Source organism: Canis lupus, chromosome 37 (assembly GCF_048164855.1).
Source record: "Canis lupus baileyi chromosome 37, mCanLup2.hap1, whole genome shotgun sequence".
NCBI lineage: Eukaryota > Metazoa > Chordata > Mammalia > Carnivora > Canidae > Canis > Canis lupus.
In genome coordinates this window covers 7393020-7415866 of record NC_132874.1, presented here as the reverse complement: position 1 = coordinate 7415866, position 22847 = coordinate 7393020, and positions in this window count along the sequence as shown.

Here is a 22847-nt window from a genome sequence, read left to right as displayed (position 1 = left end):
ATAAGCTGGAAAACAAATTAGTGAGGGGAACCCTTGTGCACTGCTGGTGGGAATGCAAATTGGTGCAGCTGCTATAGAAAACAGTATGGAGGTTCCTCAGACAATTAAAAATAGAACTACCATATGATCCAGCAATTCTACTTCTAGGTGTTTATCTGAAGGAAATGAAATAGCTATCTTAAGAATATGTACACATCCCTATGCTCACTGTAACATTATTCACAATAGCCAAGACATGGAAATACCTAAGAGTCAGTCCTTTGATGGATGAATAAATAAAGAAAATGTGATATATATTTAGCCATGAAAGTTATTCAGCCATAACAAAGAAGGAAATTCTGCAACCTGCAACACCATGGATGGAATTTGAGGGCATTTTGCTAAGTGAAATAAGTTAGAGAAAGACAAATATGGTATGATGTCACTTACATGTGGAATCTGAAAAAAACCAAACTCATAGACACAGAGATTGGTGATTGCCAGAAGTGGGAAGTGGGGAGGTGGGTGACATGGGTGAAGGTAGTATAGATTTCCAGTTATAAAGTAAATAAGTTCTGGAGATGTAATGTACAGCATGTTGACTATAGTTAAGTTGAAAAATAAACAAACAAAAAAAAATTAGAGAGGCAATTAAGAAGTGAAAAAGTATGGGGATCCCTGGGTGGTGCAGCGGTTTGGTGCCTGCCTTTGGCCCAGGGCGCAATCCTGGAGACCCGGGATCGAGTCCCACATCAGGCTCCATGCATGGAGCCTGCTTCTCCCTCTGTCTGTGTCTAGCCTCTCTATCTGTGTGTCTCTCATGAATAAATAAATAAAATCTTTATTTAAAAAAAAAGAAGTGAAAAAGTAGGCACCTGGCTGGCTTAGTTGGTAGAGCCTGCAGAACTTGGTCTTGGGGTTGTGAGTTTCAGCCCCACACTGGGCAGAGAGACTATTCTTAAAAAGAAGAAGAAATGAGTGTTGTCTTAAAGATAATATGTAGATAGAGCTTAGCAGGCATAATGCTTTGTAGAGTGCTGCATGTTTGTTAGAAAAACTAATCCAGCTCCAACATTTTAGAGCCAACACAGAGAAATATGATCAGTTACATGGTTCAGGGTTTATTGGATAAAACAAACCAGGGCTCATGAGAAGTCCTAGCTATTCCTTGGTTCTGAGATCCTGAAATCACAATTCCTCTGAGAATATTCACAGAAATAACACTGTTTAAACATCATAAACAACAAAAATTATTCAACTCAGTAAATGTTTATTGAGCATCTATAATGTGTCATTAATTTTATGTCTCAAAAAAATTTTTATGTCTCAACTTGACTGGACCATGGATGCCCAGATAGATGGTCAAATAATATTCTGGATGTTTCTGTAAAGATGGTTTTGGATGAGATTAACATCTGAACCTGTGGACTTCCAGTAAGCCCTTTGCAATGTGGGTGGGCTTCATCCTATCAATTCAAGGTTCAAATAGAGCAAAAGACTGATCTGTGTAGACATATATATACAGACACATCCTACTGGTTCTGTTTTCTGCAGAACTATAATTAATGTAGTAGAAAACTTTTCAGGGTCTTCCTACCCTCCAACTATCAAAACTCTCTATCAAACCATAGGGGCACAGGTAGGCCCTCTTCTAGTACATGATCCTCACTTCTGAGACTCAGAAGAGTCTCTTGCCCTGGAATTGGAACTGGGATTAAGAGAAATTACTGTCCATCTCTTGAATGGAGGAGATGTAACCATTCTAGAGTATCAGGTAGCCATTCTTCCCATGCGCTGAGTAGCAGAGAAAGCCATAGCAATTAGAGAAGAGAGAATTCTGAGAGTTGAGAGAACCAGAGATGAGACGAAAAGAGTAATGAGTTCCACATGCTTCCTGAAGCCAGCTGCCCAGGAATTCTCCTTATAATAAATTCTTCATTGCTTAACTGGGCTTGAGTTTGTTGTTTTTATTACTTGCCACCCAAAGAGTCTAATGACTATAACCTAGTGTGTCACACAGTGTGTCAGCTACTAAGGATACAGAGATTAAAAAAAAAAAAAAGATATGGTTTCAGTGCCACACTCTCACCCCACCACCTCCCCACCAAAAAAAAAGACATGGTTCCTTCCTGTAAGAAACCCCCAGTACCCAAGGGAGAGGTACACATGCAAGCAGATAAATTCCATACAGTATAACAAGTGAGGAAATATTTAGTGTAGCCAGATTCGGAAAACAAAAACAAAAACAGGATGCCTAGCTAAATTTGAATTTCAGATCAACAATAGACAATTTTTTAGTAGAAGTGTTCCCCAAATATTTTATCTGGCAACCTCAGAGATATGCTATATACAGATGTTAGACAAAGGGGGAGGGTCTTAATCCAAAGTGACTTGTCTCAGAAATCTTTTTTATTTATTTAGTTAGTTGGTTAGTTCTTTCCTGGAGAAAAGAGTGCTTGGGGTTGAGTTTTGAAGGATAAGTAAGAGTTCACCAGATGAAGAAAGGTGGTAAGAGTTTTTGAGTGAGAAAGAGAAAACCACCGGACTGAAGGCACAGAAGCAAGACACAGCAGTGTATGTGTAGAAAACACCAGCATCTTGGTATCGCTAAAGCTCACAAGCTCCAGGCAAGGAGATGAAAAATGTCAGCAAGCGTATTGGAATTAAGATGACATGCTAAATACAAGCAATGATTTTCCTTCCTGTGCACATGCCAATTGGAATGTCAGGATAGATATTTTAAAAGCTGTAATTCATGACACCAGAAATCTAGAAGGGCTGTAGGCAGCAGATAAAAAAGAGTTAAAGAATTCCTGGAAAATAGAACATTGGTAGCATCAGATTAGCAGAGAAATAAGACGGAGAAACAGTGGCCAAAACACACATGGGAGAGAGCCACTTCATGATATTTCAAGGGTAAGAATAGATTTTCCTAAGGAAACCCCAAGTTCATTGTCAATCAATAGGAAAAAATAGAAGAGCCTAGACACTTCGTGATGATAATTGTTGAAAGACCTGACTTGGAGCAGTAGGATCTGTTGGATTCCCCTCCGCCTCCCATGTGGCTATCCAACAGTTTGCTCCCGGAATAAAGGCCTGTGGATGTTTTTTTCCTAAGAGTGGCAGGGAAAGGTCAGAATTAGGATTATTGTGTATATTTGGTCAGAAAGCAAAGGAGGAGCCATTGGTGACTCTAGACTATGGCCAATACTATGGAGGGGATAAAATTTCAAAGTGAAGTCACAGGCACTACTCCCTAAAGAGAGAATAGTGTTTCAGGAGATAGGTAGAGGGCCCCAGGTAAGAGTAAGCTGCCTCGTCCATAATCACTTGTTCTCTCTCTCTGTACACGTATTACATACACACACACATATGTATGTATATTATCTTTCTACTTTGACAAGTACACCTGAATAACAAAATATTGTTAAAATTTTTTTAAAGATTTATTTATTTGAGAGAGAGAGAGAGAGAGGCAGAGAAGTGGGCAGGGGCAGAGGGAGAGGGAAACTCAGGCAGAGCATGGAGCCCAACAGGCGGCTCAATTCTATGACTTGGAGATGATGAACTGAGCAGAAACTAAAAGTCGGAGGCTCAACCCAGTGTGGCTCCCCTGAACACCAAAATATTTTAAAGTATGCAAAGCCATGGTTTTGCAAAATATCAACAATGTCTGACTTTAATTAGTATTGCACCTCTCTATATATTCTCTAGAAGGACCAATCATATTTAGATGTATAAGGGAAAAAATCTAGAGTTCGTAAATTATTTCTTTTTCTTGACCATTTTTGTGAAATCACTTACTATATTGTTACAATCAAGATTTTTACATAATTTGTCTTCTATTGAAAGTAATTATTTTAAATAGGGATTAAAATAAAATGTAATCTTTAAAATGTACAAAATTTACATCGCTTTTATCAAAATGTGTAAATTTAAGTTGATGTGATCATTACTTTTCCAGACATGTTTTTAAAAATGCTATTTTCTGGGACACCTGGGTGACTCAGTAGTTGAGCGTCAGCCTTCAGCTCAGTGCATGATCCCAGAGTCCCAGGATCGAGTCCCACATTAGGCTCCTTGTGGGGAGCCTGCCTCTTCCTCTGCCTATGTCTCTGCCTCTCTGTCTCTCATGAGTAAATAAATGAAATCTTTAAAAAAATTAAAATTAACAATTTTATTTAAACATTATTAATTTTTAAATAAAATACACTAAAAGCTAGTTAAAAATTTAGTTTTCACTGTCCATCTGATTGGCAATAGAAAGATTCAGTATCATGTTATATGCCTATTATGTTCTAAACATGTATATATAAATTTAACAGTAATATTAATTAATCAACATTGCAAAATTTTATTCAGCTGTCATGTACAATTGTTTCAAATATTGAGCTAATTCAAGAGAACCTCCAGATCCAGAAAGGCAAATGAGAAAACGGATGCTCAGCCTTCTTAGAGAATAATTCTTCATTATGTAAGAAACTATTGCATTCATCTTCAGAGGAAGGATTTGTCACGATAAGTAATTTGTATTTTCTCTTCCTTCAATGATTTTGCCTCTTGAATCCTCCATACTGAAATAACACCTATTTCTGAAATCGATAGGGTACAACTCACAAACCTTCATGGCATTTGGACAGGATTGTCTCTTTTGGTTTCAAAGTCACAGAGGTTTAGACAAGGAAAAGTATTTCTCTGGGGTTTAGATAATGTTAGCATGAGAGTATATGCTAAGGGATGCAGATCTTGCTGTGCCAGGACTGAGTGGAAAAGGTGTCTATGTGTTCTTTAACCATTTATTTTTGTGCAGAGCCTTTTATGTCTAGCTCTTGGTGTGTGAATGCCTCCATATGTTACCTTGTCACATGATTCAATTCTCACCTACAATCATCAAAATCAATGTTCTGTGATCAAAACCTGAACCCACCAGGGTGTCAGAGTGGTTCAGTTGTTTAAGTGTCCAACTCTTGATTTCGGCTCAGCTCACGGTCTCTGGGTCGTGAGATTGAGCCCCAACGTCTTGATCATGGGTCTCCAGGATCACGCCCTGGGCTGAAGGCGGCAGTAAACTGCTGAGCCACCCCGGCTGCCCCAGAAACAGTTTTAAAAGGAATAAGATTAGGGACCCTAGGTGGCTCAGCGGTTGAGTGTCTGCCTTTGACTCCAGGCGTGATCCTGGGGTCCAGGATTGAGTCCCACACCAGGCTCCTGCAGAGAGCTTGCTTCTCCCTCTGCCTGTGTCTCTGCCTCTCTCTCTCTGTCTCTCATGAATAAATAAATAACATCTTTGAAAAAAAAAAAAAAGGAATAAGATTAGAAGCAGGAAACAATTTAGGAATCTATTTAATAGTCCAGATGAGAGTTGATGGAGGCCTGAACTAATGCATGAGATAAGGAAAATAGTCTGAAAGTACTCAGTATGATATAATCATTAGAATACAATGATTGATTAGAGGTAAGGAATGAGAATTAAGTCAGTCAAGGATAATACCCAGGTTTCTGGTGTTTTGACTGACAGGATCATTGTGTTGCTAATTGATTTTGAAAAACGGGAGCAGAAGTAGATTTGGTTAAAATTAAAATTCGAAAAATAATAGTCATAACAAATAACAGCAAATAATAATGATGAATGATACTTACTGAGCTTCTACTATATGCTATCTATGACTCCATTTCATTCTTAAACTAGCTACACCTATTATTCCAGTTAATGCTATCCACATTTTGGCAGGAAAAAAGCTGAGGTGTACCAAAGTCAACTAACTTGCCAAAACTCATAGACAATACCCTTGATAAATAGCATTATTGTTATAGTAGCAAATAGGGTATTAGGATTGTTTCTTATAATGTCTGCATTAATTTACTGCTGCATAACAAAGTACCAAAATATATTGGTTTAAACCAACAATAAACATTCATCGTATCACACATTTTCTATGGATCAGGAATTCAGGAGCAGCTTAGTTAGGTAGTTCTGGCTTGGCATGTCTCATGTGGTTGTAATCAAGATGTCAGCCAGGGCAATAGTCATCTGATGGCATGACTGGGACTAGAGGGTTCACTTCAAGATGATGCACTCTCATGGTGGCACATTGGTGCCATGATTGGCAGGAGTCTTCAGTTCCTTCCCATGTGGACCTCTCCATAGGACTGCTTGATGTCCTCATGACATGGCCTCTGACTTCCCCAGAGTGAATGATCCAAGAAAGAAAGAGATAGGAGTTACCTTGTCTTTTGTCTTCACCTCAGAAATCACATAGTGTCATTTCCTCAGTGTCCGACTGATTAAGAAGATCTGCCAGATTGAGTGTGGGAAGAGAATATAGAGAGGTGAGCATCACTGGGCTCTTCTTGGATTCTGGTGCCATGTTTCCCTGAATTTGCTGGTGTGGCAATATGTCACAATACCTTCAACAGTGCAGTCTGGGTCTCAGCTCATCTGATTTAACTCATGGATAGATTTTTAGAGACAAGTATGCACTCCATACCCTGAAGGCAATCCTTTATTAATATTGAATCTGTCAACCAAGCTTTAGTCAATGTTGAGCATCAGGAACTTTGACACTGTAATCCCTGACCAGTTCCTTGAGGGCAAGAAGCCTCCCTCGGTGGTTAACGGTATAGAAGGCCTAGCATAACCGATTTCTGTCTATGTGGAACCCACATCCCTGGCCACTTTCTGTCCATTCATACATTCCAGTCTCATCCATCCTTTTCCCCACCGTGGAGCCTTTGAAATTGTAATTGCTTCTGCCTGGAATGTGTTGGCTTGTTTCCTCTTGCTCTCTCTCTCCCTCAGCTTCTTGTTCTAGACTTCAGCTTACTTGTCATTACCTCAGGGAGAATGTCCCTGCTCAAATGGGACTCAAAAGGAGCAATGGCCTCTCATAATTGGGGGTTCTGAGCTATGTGCTGCCAGGAAGCAGGTGAAAAGATGTCTGTTTTACCTGAGGAAGGCAGCTACATTAGCACTCTCCTGGGGGGAAAAATCGCAACATTTGTTATGGTTGTCATGAATAATAAAGACAATTATGGCCACCATTTGTCAGTACTTAGATGGAAGTTGTGCTCTTTCCTCAGCTCTTTCAAGAATTTACTTGGATAGGGACCACCTGGGTGGCATCTGCCATCGGCCCAGAGCGTGATCCTAATCCCGGATTGAGTCCCACATAGAGCTCTCTGCGGAGAGCCTGCCTTTCTCTCTCTCTGCCAATGTCTCTGCCCCTCTTTCTCTGTCTCTCATGATAAATAAATAAAATCTTTTTTTTTAAAAAGATTTTACTTGCATAAAACAATGGTGAATCAGAAGGACTTTACTAAAGATGTCACAGGAGAATGAGAAGTAAACAATAGATATTCCTTTTGCTCTGACATAGAAATATTTGGTTTGGATGGGAGGTTCTACTTTTTTTTTTAAGTAGGCTCCATGCCCAGCATGGAGCCCAGTGTGGAGCTTGAACTCACTATCCTGAGATCAAGACCTGAGCTGAGATCAACAGTCAGACACTTCACAGACTGAGTCACCCAGGCACCCTGATATAGAGATATTTCATCTAGTGTTGTGCTGTAAATTCTTACTAACCAGGTCTTTGGAAGGTGGGAAGGCTCATTTGTAGAGTTGCCAAGTGCCGTGGTATAAATATTCTCACCATGGTTAATTTTACACTGTCAACATGATATCACCAAACACAGAGCTGGAAGGAGATGCCAACAATCAGCCCTAGGAAGCCAATAGGAGCCAGCTCCAGCACATCCTAACACCTTGTCAACACCAGCATTTTAATTCTTTTTTCTTCTTCAGATTTACTCCATCTCTCAGCTCCTAAACATCACACTTTGTCTATCCAGACCCTATTCAACATTCATAAAAGCAAAAGGCCTTCAGTTAATGGATTCACTCTTCCTAGAAGGCAGTCTATTTTGATAACAGAGCTTGACTCTTTGGGTCTTAGGCCAAAGAAGCCCATCAAAGTGTTTCTTCTAAACTCATGTACTACAGACAAGAGTAATTCGAGAGAATGTTTCTTGTTTCTCCTTATAGATACTTCATCTCAATTATAATCTTTGTAACTATCATTTGGGATATTATTTTTTTAAGATTTATTTATTTATTCATGAGAGACATAGAGAGAAAGAGAGAGACAGAGACAGAGAGGCAGAGACATAGGCAGAGGAAGAAGCAGGTTCCATGCAAGGAGACTGATGTGGGACTCAATTCCAGGATTCCAGGATCATCCCCTGAGCCAAAGGCAGATGCTTAACCACTGAGTCACCCAGGTGTCCCTCATATGGGATATTATTACCCAATTTTCCAATTAGGAACTTGAAATTGAGGGAGCTTTTTTCCAGTTTTATACCTTTATTTGACAATCAGTGATTAGTTCTCATTCACAGTAACTGTAGATTTTTTTAAGTGGTGACAAGTGTATAGGTAACCAATGTACAGAAATTGTTTGGTGAATCTTCATCCTCCCTATATTTTCTGGACAACGACAGATGGACAAGATACTGAACACTCTTACTCTTTAGGCTTAGATAGCTTTGTTGTGCCTGGTGTCAATGCACACATCTGGAGCTCCCATCTTCTTAATGGCAAATTTCCAGGTCTCTCTGAGTGCCTGAGGGGCAGGCTTCTTGAAACCCACTCCATGGATGCACTTGTGAATGTCGAAGGTGTATTCCCTGATCATTATTTCGTCGATGGCAGAACAGCTCCTCTCGCCACCCTTCTTCAGAGGAGCCATTCGGCAGGGCCCTGGTTGGAAAAGTTGAAGTTGAAGGATTTCTAAAAAAAGATTTCTTTTCTTTTCTTTCTTTCTTTCTTTCTTTCTTTCTTTCTTTCTTTCTTTCTTTCTTTCTTTCTTTCTTTCTTTCTTTCTTCCTTTCTTTCCTTCTTTCTTTCTTTCTTTTCTTTCCTTTCTTTCTTTCTTTTTTTTCTTCTTTCTTTCTTTTCTAGAGAGACAATCAGCACAAGAGAGAGGCAGAGGGAGATGGTGCAGCAGATTCCCCCGGCGCAGGGAGCCCCACACGGGGCTCAATCCCAATACCCGGAGATCATGACCTGAGCTGAAGGCAAATGTTTAAACATCTGAGCCACACAGGTGCACCAAAGTTGAGGGATTTTAAGTGACTTGTCCAAATTCATTGAATTAGGCAGCAGTATACTAGGATTGGCTAGGGCGGTCTGATTCCATGCCTGTGCTCTTTATCCTTACCTTACATTATGTGCACCTGTGAATCTGCTGTCATAGAGACCTGACTGGAAAGCACTGATATAGTTCTTTCCCTGTCAACTACATGGCCTTCCCGGGAAGTTGCTGGAGGATTACAGAATTAACACTATTACTGGAATAAACAAAGTGAGTTGTGGGTTTTTTTTAAAGATTTTATTTTTATGTAATATCTACAGCCAACACAAAGCTGGAACTCACAACCCCGAGATCAAGAATTGTATGCTCTACCAACTGAACTAGCCAGGTGCCCCCAAAGTGATTTGTGCTTGTTTTTTTTCTTTTTAAAGACTTTACTTATCTAGTTAGTTATTTAAGAGAGAGAGAGTGCACATGTACACAAGCATGAGTGAGGGGAGGGGCAAAGAAGGAAGGAGAGAAAGAGAATCTCTTAAGCACACTCTTCCCTGAGCTCAGAGTCCAAGTTGGGGCTGGATCTCACAATGCCGAAATCATGACCTGAGCAGAAATAACACTCAACCAACTGAGCTACCTTGGCTCCCCCAAAGTGAGTTTTAAATAAGGAAATTCATAAGACTTTTCTTTAGTGTGTGTTAACAAAACAGGAAACGCAAAGCTAGGTAGTTGTGGATGTAAGCGTAGGACCTAACACTTTTTGAACACTTGTAGAAAAGCAATGAATAAGTTGTTTTAGGCCAAGTCTCATAGGGTGCTTCATGTGGAGAACCCAGGAGATAACTATTAATTATACAAAGCTTTAATATGTCAGGTGGGATCCTTAGAAAATAAGTTCACATTACTTAAAACTCAGTTTTTGGTGGCCAGAATCCATTTGCCATTCTTTAATCACAATGCACATTTTGTTCTGGGATAGCTTGCCTTCCCGCTTTTCAGTCTAGGTGCTCCAGGTGGTATTCATTGTGTCCTACTTCCAAAGAGTTCATGTGGGGTGAATTTTATGGTATGTGAATTATATTTCAATAAAGCTATTATTAAAAAAGATAGAATCCATGAGACTCAGTCAAGCTAATTAGAATATTACATTCTCCTGGCCAGAGTGAATTTGTTCAGGGACAATTATGTAACCCAATCAAGCTAATAAAAAGAAATGAGGCTTTTGCTGGGATTGTTGAAAGGCAAACCTTAACAAATTCTTTTTTTACTTGAACTGGGAAAATGATCTAGTTCTCTCACGGGGTCAGAGAACAAGCCCAACCTTCTCAAGACAAACATTTAAATGGTGTTTCCTGATGACATCTTGGTTTAACCTTCTTCCCAACCAGCCTTGATTGAACGGAGATCTTTTCTTTCTCTTTTTAAGGTTTGTTTAGATCATATCTACACCCAATGTGGGGCTTGAATTCCTGTCCCTGAGATCAAGCGTTGCATGTTCTTCTGAGTCATCCAAGTGCCCCTGAAGATCTTAATTAAAACTTTTCAGTACCATATGCCAATAGTTCATCTTTCTTTCTTTAAGCCAATTTGGGTTGTGGTTTTTGTTATTTGCAACTAAAAAGAAGTTTTAAATGATGACACAACTGGTGTGTAAAAGTCACTCAACTGTAGAATTACTGAGTTAATAGTTTCTGTAAGAATGAACACCCCTCTTTCCTAGACTGGAAGATTGGTAACTCTTAGAACTCTTCATTTGAAGTAGGAAACAGCTGGTCAGATGACTATCCTGTATTTTATCTTGGAACTAGGACTATTTATTGCCAAAGAATAGAGTGTTAAAAGATATAGTACAACAATATGAGAATTTTAGAGTGTTGACTGTTTCTTGTGGCCTATGTTATGGTGCTCCATAGAGGAGGACTTAGGTTTAAAGTGGCTCATCTGCTATCTAAGTGCTAGAATCAATATTTTTAAAACACTCCTGATCCCACAGGTCCCATCCAACCAGCTCTCTTAATGTGCTTCTGTTTGAGAAAGTGGGCAATTACCAATTACAAAAACGTGGCGGGAAGAGAGGCCTGGAGCAGATTAGCCTCACCTGCCTATCCAAGAATGTCATTTTGATTTTCGTAAGACATATGTAGAGATGAAGCCATTAACATAAGGGTTATAGAAGAATGACAGAGCACTGGAGTCTGCTGCTAAGAAACAGAAATTCATAGGTCCATTTCTAGACTTGACTAGTTGTCTGGCTTTGGTTATCAGCTCAGAGAATTGCATGGAAGCAAGAGCTAACTAAACTCCAAGTCTGGCAAAAAGACTAGTGATCATTTCACCTCTAAGTCTCTTGTCATACTATTTGTAGCTGACAATGTGTAACTTTAGAGAGGGAAATCCTCCCCAATATCCACCTTAAATAGGGCCTTGGAGGAAAAAGGACTGTTTGGGCCAATTACTTCACTTCCAAGATTGGGGACCTTGCTATTTCTATCTAGCAGTGTATGAATTGGAGACAACTATATACTCTTTTTTCCAAAGGAAGTGTTGATGGGGGCTGGGTAACAAAAAAATAAAAAAATAAAAATAAAAAACAAGAAAAACCAAGATGATGGACAGATCACTATTGCACTTCGTTTTTGTAAAGATTTTTTATTTTTTGAGCAATCTCTGTACCCAGTGTAGGGCTGGAACTTGGGTACATCAAGAGTCACATGCTTGGGGTGCCTGGATAGCTAAATCAGTTAAGTATTCTACTCTTGATTTTGGCTCAGGTCATGATCTTAGGGTCATGATCTCAGAGCATGAGATTGAGCCCAGTGTCAGGCTCCAGGCTCAGTGGAGAGTCTGCTTCTCTCTATTTCTCTCCTTCTGCCCACCCAGCTCCCCCAACTCATATGCACTCTCTCTCAAACAAATAGTAAATAATAATTTTTTAAAAAGGAGTCATATACTCCACTGACTGAGCCAGTCAGGTGTCCTTCACTACACTTTTATTCCTAATTCTGTTCCCCAGGTACTTTGATACTGGGCATAGTGTTGTGTCAATTCCAGTCTATTGGAAAGCAGATACTGAGGAAGTTAAAAATGCAAAAAGTTGGGGATCCCTGGGTGGCGCAGTGGTTTGGCGCCCGCCTTTGGCCCAGGGCGCGATTCTGGAGACCCAGGATCGAATCCCACATCGGGCTCCCAGTGCATGGAGCCTGCTTCTCCCTCTGCCTATGTCTCTGCCTCTCTCTCTCTCTCTCTGTGACTATCATAAATAAATAAAAATTTAAAAAAATTTAAAAAAAACTTTAAAAATAAAAAAAATGCAAAAAGTTGATTAGTCAGTTGGGTGAGAATCTATAGGAAAACTGATACTCTAAAAAAAAGAGATTTATCAGGAGCAATGTCTGTAAAGGATAAAGGAGGAGCAAATTGGAGTGGATGGGCAAAGCCTTCAGCTGGCAGTGCAGATCATACGACATCTGAGTCAGTGCAATGGATAGCTCTAGAGCAAAATTGCAGTTACAGTAGTCTGTATTGGACAGAAATGGCTAGATATGAGTAAGCCTGTCATGCTCAGTCATTGCCTGGGAGGGTTGCCCAGGAAGAGCATGGCCTCAGCTGAGAAGATGGGTGGGCCCTAAAGGTGCTTCTGATGGAAGCTATTAGCTAGCTGCACTCTTCACAGCTGAGCAGCATGTTCTTTCTTGAGAGCAGACCTGATAGTTGCACTTCCATGGCTGGCACAGTTTTTCTTTTCTTTTTTATTTATTAATATATTATTTATTTTATTTTTATTATTTGTTTTATTACCATTATTACCATAATACATTGGGGATGTTGGTGTGTGTATTACTTTTATCATTTAAGTTGGGCTTTGCTGGATTATATGAGTCACCTAGAGAACTTAGACAAGTATTTCAATGGAGCAAGTAGACAGAGCTTCGAGTTGTCTTATTTTAAGGATGGAGTGGTTGTGTTTGGTTGCATATGGTGTTCCAGTGTGGAAGTACGGGCATGTTTTAAAGCATATGTATGGAAAGGAGGGTTTATGGGAATGTCAAAATACAAATAGTGAAAATCCATTTTGCTACCCAGTACTCTTCATCACTCTTCTAGCAAAAGTATCCCAATTTTCCTCTGTGGAACCATTCTGTCCTATGCAACTAGTTCTGATGCTTTAGAGAGAAGCTTATTCCACTCTTGCTTCCAGGAGTGGGTGTGGCTCAGCCACCAGGATAATACAAGGACAAGCACAAGATCCAGTCAGAGCCAATAATACACTTTTTTTTTTTTTGGATTATTGAGAGAAAAATACATTTTGCATTTTCTTCTGGATTTGAATCTGGAAATTGGCCTTGACGCTAATGACAGCCATCTTGACATCTTGTAGTCTAAGAATGAAGTCAAGATGAATGATAGAGTCAAGAGGCTGAGAGAGGTGGGGGCTGGCTGAAACTATTTGAGACTCTAAATCCAGTTTTACCTGATGAATGATCCCCCCTAAGATTTGAACATGTTTTACTTAAGAAAATTTGGTATATATACATATATATACAGTTATATTTACTATATCTACTGTTATATATTAATAACAAGTTGTTACTGAAATCTCCAATTCAAATCCAATACCAGAGGGTTCATTCTTATTTTCCTATTTTTATTTTTTTATTTAAGATTTTATTTATTTATTCATGAGAAACATAGAGAGGCAGAGACATAGGCAGAGAGAGAAGCAGGCTCCCTGCACGGAGCCCGATGTGAGACTCGACCCCAAGACCCCAGGATCATGACCTGAGCCAAAGGCAGACGCTCAGCCACTGAGCCACCCAGGTGTCCCTTCCTATTTTTTTTTTAAAGTAATCTCTGGGGATCCCTTGGTGGCGCAGAGGTTTGGAGCCTGCCTTTGGCCCAGGGCGCGATCCTGGAGACGCGGGATTGAATCCCACGTCAGGCTCCTGGTGCATGGAGCCTGCTTCTCCCTCTGCCTATGTGTCTGCCTCTCTCCCTCTCTCTCTCTGTGTGACTATCATAAAAAAAAAAAAGTAATCTCTATACCCAATGTAGAGCTCAAACTCATGACCCCAAGATCAAGGGTCATATGCTCTACCAACTGAGCCACTCAGGTGCCCCTTATTTTCCTCTAATTCTCTTATTTTACAGTAAGAAACTTGTCTCCTGGTATGATGCATATATTAACTATGATACATATATTAACTCCTCAATCCTCCTGTATGCAGCTCATCTTTCATTGTAACCACCACTACCTCTTCCCTGTCATAGAGCCCTCCTCACCCCACTTGGAACCTGACATCCTCCCTGCCTTGGCAGACACTATTCTTACTCTCCCTGGGCTCTGAAAACCCAGCTGGCACTGGTGCCGTCCTACATAGATAACCTCTTCACCCAACTCTGACTCAGATATGCTATGCTGGGGTGCCACTGCTGAGTAGTATCCGCAGTACGGATGTACTATAGTTTCACCATTCACCTATGGAAGGACATGGGCGTTATTTCCAGTATGGGGTGTGTCTCACAAATAAAGCTATTGTGAAAGGTTGTATACACATTTTTGTATGAACATAGGTTTCATTTCTCTGGGATGAAACCAGGAATGGGATTGATGGGTCATGTGGTAAGGGCATGTTTAATCTTTTAAGAAACGGCCAAACTGGGCAGCCCGGGTGGCTCAGCGGTTTAGCACCGCCTTCAGTCCAGGGCCTGATCCTGGAGACCTGGGATCAAATCCCACATCAGGCTCCCTGCATGGAGCCTGCTTCTCCCTCTGCCTGTGTCTCTGCCTCTCTCTCTCTCTCTCTCTCTCTCTCTCTCATGAATAAATAAATAAAATCTTTGGGGAAAAAAAAAAAAAAGAAATGACCAAACTTGGGATGCCTGGATGGCTCCGAGGTTGAGCACCTGCCTTTGGTTCAAGGTGTGATCCTGGGGTCCTGGGCTCAAGTCCCTCATCAGGCTCCCAGTAGGGAGTCTGCTTCTTCCTCTGTGTCTCTGCCTCTCTCTGTCTCTCACGAATAAATAAATGAAAGAAAGAAAGAAAGAAAGAAAGAAAGAAAGAAAGAAAGAAAGAAAGAAAGAGCCAAACTCTTTTCCAGAGTGGCTTTACCACTTTCTACCCTCAGGGTAATGACTTTTCACTAAGTAGGTCAGAAAGGGCAGAACAAGGAAAGAAAAATGAAGGGAGAGAAGAGAAGGAAAAGAGGAAAGGGAAGAGTGAATAATAAACTATTAACTATATATTTATGTCCATGTCTGATTTCTTTAATTTTTTCTTTTGATCTTGCTTTGTTTTCATACCATTGACACATCATTTAAATTTTTATTGCTATGCGATATTTTCTTGTAAAAGCACTTTTTACCAGTTCCCTGGGTGGCTCAGCAGTTCAGCGCCTGCCTTTGGCCCAGGGCATGATCCTGGAGTCCCAGGATCGAGTCCCACGTCAGGCTCCCGGCATGGAGCCTGCTTCTCCCTCTGCCTGTGTCTCTGCCTCTCTCTCTCTCTGTATCATGAATAAATAAATAAAATCTTAAAAAAAAAAAAGCGCTTTTTACCTGTTATTTTTAGCATTATTCTTTAATACTTTCTCCATTAAAAAATTTTAAAAGCCACGTTATTCAGGTATGGTTGCATACAATAAGATTCACCATTTTAAATATACAGCTCTTTAAAAAAAAAAGATTTTATTTATTTTAGAGCGAATGCAAGCAGGGGATGAAAAGAGGGAGTGGGAGATAATCTCCAGCAGACTGAGCTGAGCAGAGTTCCAGCATGGGGCTTGATCCCAGGACCCTGAGATCATGACCTGAACCCAAACTGAGAGTCAGACACTAACCAACTGGGCCACCCAGGGACCCCTTTTGTATACAGTTCTAAGAGTTTTGACAAATGCATAACGGCCAACACTATCAAGACACAGAACATTTTCAACACTTTAAAATGTTTCCTTGTACCTTTATTTTTTTTAATTTTTTTTTAAAATTTTTTTTAAAGATTTAATTTTTAAGTAGCCTCTAAACCCAACATGGGGCTGGAACTTATAACCCCAAGATCAAGAGTTGCACACTTCATGAACTGAACCAGCAACGCCTATTATAGTCAACCCCCCAGTTCCTGTCAATCAATGATCTGTTTTCTGCCCCTATCATTTTACTTTTTTCAGGGTGTGGTACATATGGAATCCTGAGGTATGTAACCATTGAAATATGAGTTTTTTCATTTAGTACAATGTATTTGAGAATTGCCCATATCGTTGTATGTTTTAGGGGTTCATTCATTTTTCCTGCTGAGTAATATTCTATTGTATGTATGCACCATACAGTTCAGTATTTAGTGGCTGAAGAATATTAGTTTTTCAGATTTTTCTGGTATTTTAAAACTGAGTTTGATGAACATTTCCTGATGTCTACAAAAATTGTTATATTAATTATTTTCTCTTATAATGTTTTCAAAAGATTTTATCTTTAAGTAATCTCTGCACTCAGTGTGGGGGTTGAACTCACCCTCCCTAGATCAAGAGTTGCACTGACCGAGCCAGCCAGACACCCCTATTTTCCCTTATAATTTTATCTTCCTTTTGATTTGTTTGCCATATTTGTTTTCTTATATCTAGTTATTGTGTTTTTTTTCTCTTTGCTGTGTTATATGTGTCATTTGTTTGTTAATTAATTTCTTTTGTTTGTTAATTAATTTCTTAAAAAATCAGCTTTTGGTTTTGTCAAATGCATCTTCTTTTTCTCTTTTTTCTAAATTTTTTTTTAGAAGGAGGGAAAGGGCAGAGGGAGAGAGAGAATCTTAAGCGGGCTCCCCATCTAGAGCAGATCTGAGCATTGGGCTGGATCCCATGACCTGAGCCTAGATGAAGAGCCGGCCACTTAACCAACTGAACCACTTTGAGGTCCCATGCATTTTCAATTTCTGACTTACACATGTCTTAGTTTTATTTCACTCAGGATTTACAAATTTTCTAAGATCTTAAACTGAGTGTTTATTTAGTTTTCTACTGGTAATAAAATAATGTAAAAGCCTGTATTTTCTTCTAAGAAGAGTTTTCCTGCATTTCAAAGCTTTTGAGAAGTACTTTATTATTATTTTCAATGAATTACATAATAATATTGTGAATAAGTGTTGAAGTCCTTTTAACATTATTTTAAAATAGACCTATTGTGTTCTTAATTTTCTCCTTAATGAGTCTATTATTTAGGAAAATTTAAATTCTTTTCACGTAATTAAATGTTTTGTTTTATATTGGTATTATTAATTTCTGTCTTTATCACAAGTGATGGTGGAGAGAACATTTTGTCTGTACTATAAATAGAGGTCTTCAACTTCATTTAATTGATTCCAAATATCAATTAATTCCATATTTGAAGATGTTACAACCTTTTGCACAATACTTCATGCACTCAGTCTCTCATTATTGACACTGGAGAATTAAAATCTCCAATATAATTTTCATTCTGTCAGTTGCCTGTACTTCCAACAAACACATATACACCAGGGCTCTGCCACTTGATTCATATTCTTCTCTACCTAACCACTGCCACTTTCCTAGGTAAATTGTACTTTCTGTTTCTCAGTGCCAGAGTTCCTGAACCTCCACTCCAACTCTTCAACAGCCCACTCTCCCAGCCACATCCTGGACCTTGGTACAATTTAGGACTCTTCTACCTTTAGTATCTCACTTGGAGACCACATCCTTCCTCTCAATTCCTGGCCCCCACAAAGCAGCAAACTCATCTTACCCTGCTTTTCAGCTCCTCAGTCTTTCCCCTTTTTCTAGTTGGGTTTAGCCCATTTTGGTTTTTCTTTCTTCTCAAACCCAACTCAACCCTTATTTTCAAAGTCACTTCAATTTTGTTCTCTCTGGTACTTTCAGTTTCCTATCCCTCTGGTCTTTCTACTCTTTGTGTCCTACAAATTCACAACCCTGGGTCAATATGGTCATCTGCTTTCTCCTCTGCTTACCTTCAGGGGCTGTAGAATTAATACAGATTCTTGACTGACAAGGAGAAACCAACCGGAGCTAGCTTCAAAGAAAGAAACTAATATGAGGATTCTAATTTGTACCTTCAGAGGACAAAGAGTCAAGAATGTAGCTTGTTGGAGGTGCCAGGGTGGCTCAGTCAGTTAAGCATCTGACTCTTGATTTCAGCACAGGTCATGATCTCAGGGTCATGAGATTGAGCCCCCACGTCAGGCTCTGCCTTCTTCCTCTGCCTCTCTTCTTGCTTGTACATGGATGTATGCTTGTTCTCTCTCTCTCTCTTACAAATGAATGAATGAATGAATGCAGCCTGGCCTTGAGAGGATCAGAATCAGAACTTCTTTCCTCATTTTTCATTTCTGCTTCTTTCTTCCTGATTCCTGACTGCTTCTTTATTCTAGAAGGCTTTCTGTTTTCCCATAGTCACATAGAAGCTCCCTAACATACAATTCCTCTGCTAAAGATGTGTCAAAACTAATCCTGGACGTTCTTAGTCTCCATTTCAAAATCATGGGGCAAGAACTCTGGCCAGTTTTGGTCAGAAGTCAATGCTAAATCAACTAGGGCCAGAAGTGCATACTCATATTTTACAAAAATGGCAGCAGATGATGCATAGTGGTTTCCGTGTGCTCATCCATGAACCTATGGCCAGGGAGGATAGGATATGCTGATGAACCTGGCCAGAGTTATGTGTACTCATGAAATCCAGTACTAGGGTCAGAGAAATATGAGGTTCTGATTGACTGGTCTTACTCCTTTACCCACTAATAGACGCTGAAGTAGTCTGAGGTTGCCTGAAACACACAGAATTAGCATAGGTTCTTCTGGATAAGTAAAAACAATGACTATCTGACATAGTTGCTAAATGATAGATAAGGAAGCTGACATTTTTTCCTGGTGATTAATTACCATCTATTTATTGCAAGTGTAATTTTTGCAGGGCCAGGCTATAAGCTAAATAAAATTTTGCTCAGTATATTTTCACGAACTTATTTGAAGTTAAAAAAAAAACCTTAGAATGTTAAAATTTTCCACACTCATTGCTAAATGGTGAATTTTTTTCAAAGTCAAATATAAAAGACTTTTAGATTATTTTGAGTTGTTTCCTTCCATTAGTCAAGATAATCAACAATCAACTGAATAAACTCATAAAAAATCTTAAAAACTTAAAAGGATAAAAATAAACTTCTATGTGTCCGTTGTCTAATAAACATCATAGTTATATGAAAACAAATCCACTTTAGGGAGTATAGTTTTGCTTTGAGCAAATTCATTTAGGATATGAATTCTGCCCATATTTATGCATAAAATAATTAAATATGCTTGAAAATGAATGCTGTAATTATTTACTGAGTGCCTTTTTACTAAACATTTTTTCTGCCTCCTTACAAATCATTTATTGAGAAATCATAGAGGGCAAATATAAGAACACAAGAATAAGTAAGGCAATAAAATCTTGTTTCCTTTATTTTGTCTTGGCTTAGTTTTTCTTTTTATCTGGCTCTTACTCTCCTTGAATGAATAACAACCCCGATGGGTGTCTTTGAGAAATTTAGAATAACCAAATAAACCAAAAACGAATAAAATATAATTGAATATTCCTTCTTCTTCCTCCCATCTTAGCTGTTTCAACTTAAACTTGGTCTGTCTGCAGCTTCAGAGAGTAAAATTCTCATAAAGTCAGCTGCTGCAAGGTTTCTGTTCTGTTCTCTGGCGGAGTTTCTGAGTAGCAAAGCCCTCCATGGCCTTTGTTGCTTCTACTATTCATTCTCAGAGAGATTTGTTCTCAGTGGAATTGCAAATCTCTGAATTTCCTCTATAGATTTATCACTTGTAAGAAATTATTTGGAAAGAAGCCAGTGAGAGATGTGGCTAATAGCATTAGTGAATGCATTTTTTTTAAAAAAACACAAGCCACATATGTCCTATGGTTTAAAAAAAAAAAAAAGAATTTTCTTTTTCCACATCTTCCTGGAAGTGACCACGTTTTGATACTTGCCAGTGAAATATATTTTCAGCATAATATTTTAACTAACTTTTAAAACAAGTTTTATTTATTTATTTATTTATTTATTTATTTATTTATTTAAATAAGTAATCTCTACACTCAGCGTAGGGCTCAAACTCACAACCCTGAGATTCAGATCATGTTCTCCTGACTGAGCCAGCCAAGCACCCCTATTTTAGGTGGCTTTTTTTAAAAGTTTATTTATTTATTTATTTTTAAGAAATCTCTACACCCAATGTAGGGCTCAAACTCAGGACTCTGATTAAGAGTCACATGCTCTTCCAACTGAGCTGGCCTAGCATCCCTAGTTGACTCTTTAATTTTTTAAAAAGATTCATCTATTTGAGAGGGGGTGGGGAGAAGAAGAGGCAGAGGGAGAAGCAGACTCTCCCCTGAGGGCGGAGCCCATGCAGGGCTCCATCCCAGGACCCTGAGATCATGACCTCAGCCGAAATCAAGAACCTGACACTCATCCAATGATCCACCCAGATTTCCCACCCCTAGGTGACTCTTGATGGTCACTACTAATGTCTAATTAGAAAGTTCTAGCTTAAAAAAAAAAAAAAGAAAGAAAGTTCTAGCTTTTTTGTTCTTTTTAAGTCATATTTTTTAAGTTTAACTTTTAAAATGACATCAGCTTGGGACGCCTGGGTGGCTCAGTGGTTGAGCGGCTGCCTTTGGCTCAGGGCGTGGTCCTGGAATCTCGGCATCTTGTCCCACATCAGGCTTCCTGCATGGAGACTGCTTCTCCTCCCTCTGCCTGTGTCTCTGATGAATAAAAAGAAAGAAAGAAAGAAAGAAAGAAAGAAAGAAAGAAAGAAAGAAAGAAAGAAAGAACATTTAAAAAAAATGACATCAGTCAAATGTATTAGATTTTTTTAACTAAGTGAATAACCTTCATTTATTCCCCAAATATTTATATTTCAGGAACTGTGATATAATACTTGAAAAAGAGTCACTTTATTTCCCCAGGAATATCATTTCAATGGTTTCCACCTCTCCTTACTATATCAACAAGTTCCCTATCTCCATGGCATTGTGCTTATTTGGCATATAACAATCCCTTGTTTTCTCCTATCTTTAAAAAACTAGTCCTTTATTTTTTAAAATTTTATTTTAATTCTGGTATATTTAATGTAGTGTTATATAAAACAGTCCTTTATGAACCCACTTTCTCTACCACTACAGCCCAATATTTCTGCTCCTCTTTGCAGTAAATCTGCAAAGAGTTGTCTGTACTTGCTGTCTCCAGTTCTCATCTATCCTTTACCCATGAATCCATTTCATTCAACTTCTACCCACACCATTCCCCCAAAACTGTCCTTTCAAATTGCTCAACCCAATGATTAATTCTCAGTCATCTTGACCTATCATCATAATCTGACACTGTTGATCATTCCTTCCTCTGTGATGTACCTTTATTATTTGGCTTCTGAGATAGCATTTTATTAGTTTTCTTCCTACCTTACTGCTTGCTCCTTCTCAGTTTTCTTTACTGGCTCTTCTTCTTCTCCTTCATCTTTAATTTCTTTATTTTAAAAGTTTTTAAAATTTTAATTCTTTATTTATTCATTTGAGAGTGCATGCATGAATGGGGGGAAGGGCAGAGGGAGAAGCAGACTACCGTGCTGAGCAGGGAACCAGATGCTGGGCTCAATCCCAGGACCCTGAGATCATGACCTGAGCTGAAGCCAGAGCTTAACCAACTGAGTTACCCGGGCGCCTCATAAATTTTTAAATTTTTAAAAGTAATCTCTATATCTAATGTGGGGCTTGAACTCGTGATTCCAAGATCAAGAGTTGTGTACTAAGCCAGCCAGATATCCTCTCCCTCATCTTGATATTGGAGTGCACCAGGCCTCAGTCTTTGGTTGTCTTCATTTGTTCATTCCATAGCTAATCTCATCTAGTCTTTTGGCTTTATATTTTGGCTATACGCCAATGACTCCTAAATTAATTTCTGCAGCCCAAACTTCTCACCTAAATTTCAGAATCATCCATCTAATTGCCAAATTAACAATCCAGTTGGATGTCTAAAAGGTATCTTGAGTTTAAGAAGTTTAAAACTGAGGGACACGGGATCCCTGGGTGGTGCAGCGGTTTAGCGCCTGCCTTTGGCCCAGGGCGTGATCCTGGAGTCCTGGGATGGAGTCCCACATCAGGCTCCCTGCATGGAACCTGCTTCTCCCTCTGCCTGTGTCTCTGCCTCTCTCTCTGTCTCTCATGAATAAGTAAATAAAATCTTAAAAAAAATTAAAATAAAAAAAAGGATAAAAAAAAAAAAAAACTGAGGGACACGTGGGTGGGTCAGTGGTTAAGGGGTCTGCCTTTGGCCCAGGGCATGATCCTGGAGTCCTGGGATCCAGTCCCACATCAGGCTCCCTGCATGGAGCCTGATTCTCCCTCTGCCTGTGTCTCTGCCTCTTTCTATGTCTCTCATGAATAAATAAAAAAAAGTTTAAAACTGAGCTCCTGGGGATGCTTGGGTGGCTCAGCGGTTGAGCACCTGCCTTTGGCTCAGGACATGATCCCAGGATCTGGGACTGAGTCCTGCATCAGGATCCTCCTGGGGAGACTGCTTCTCCCTCTGCCTATGTTCTGCCTCTTTCTGTGTGTCTCTCATGAATAAATAAATAAAATATTTTAAAAAATGAGCTTCTGAAGCAATGACACCCATTAGCAATGAGCACACCTACTGCTCACATCTTGGTTTGTGAGCTCACTTGCTCATTTCTCACTAAAAGGAACCATGCCTCTTGAAGAATTGGCTGATTTCAAGGGGCAGAG